Below are 459 nucleotides of genomic sequence, written 5' to 3' on the forward strand. Positions count from 1 at the left end.
AGGGCTGCCCGGGAGGGAGCTGGACTGCTTGTGCTGGGGGCTCTAACACCGAGAGGGCCCCCCCCAAACAAGTGGAGGCCAGGGCACCAGGATCCCAGCACAAGCTCCATCGTTTCTGGGGTTTGCTCCAGACCTGGGGTACGGGCTATTCTTCAAATTTTCTGTGGTCCCATGGTGTTTAATTTTAGCCCTTTTGGATATAGCCAGCAAGGTCCTATTTATCCCCAGGCTGGATGGTGAGGTCACATGAGATCTGGATTGGTTTAAACAGCACATCCACCGGAAAGGTGAGGAGGGAACCAGGAAGGACAGGAGCTATGGAGGCCGTGCTGTGTACCCTACCTTGGAGGTACAGACAGCCCTGCACACACCTCAGTACCGGGGATGGCTTCTCCTCTGTGCAGCAGATCCTGAATGTTTCTACCCCCAACAGGAACAGGACTTGAACCCACCAGTCCC

The sequence above is a fragment of the Cariama cristata genome, unplaced genomic scaffold, assembly GCF_000690535.1.
Source record: "Cariama cristata isolate BGI_N322 unplaced genomic scaffold, ASM69053v1 scaffold4431, whole genome shotgun sequence".
Taxonomy (NCBI): domain Eukaryota; kingdom Metazoa; phylum Chordata; class Aves; order Cariamiformes; family Cariamidae; genus Cariama; species Cariama cristata.